This window comes from Cynara cardunculus, assembly GCF_001531365.2.
Source record: "Cynara cardunculus var. scolymus isolate 2C chromosome LG 6, CcrdV1, whole genome shotgun sequence".
Taxonomy (NCBI): Eukaryota; Viridiplantae; Streptophyta; class Magnoliopsida; order Asterales; family Asteraceae; genus Cynara; species Cynara cardunculus.
In genome coordinates, this window is record NC_037533.1 from 3511401 (window position 1) to 3511678 (window position 278).

The window sequence follows — 278 nt, forward strand, 5'->3', positions numbered from 1 at the left end:
TTCCGGCCGATACTCATTACCCAATGTATTACCAATTGGGATACCACCATGTACCACAGAATTTTCACTCGTCTCCTCCTTTCCCAATCCATCTTCTCCGCCCACCCTGTGATACCCATTACCCAATGTATTACCAATTTGGGTACCACCATGTACCACAGAATTTTTACCCGTCTCCTCCTTTCTCAATCCATCTTCTCCGGCTACCCCTTCATTGTTGCAGCCACCATCTCCTTATCTCCCTTCTCCCTTTCACCTTCCGCAACACACGCACGCAC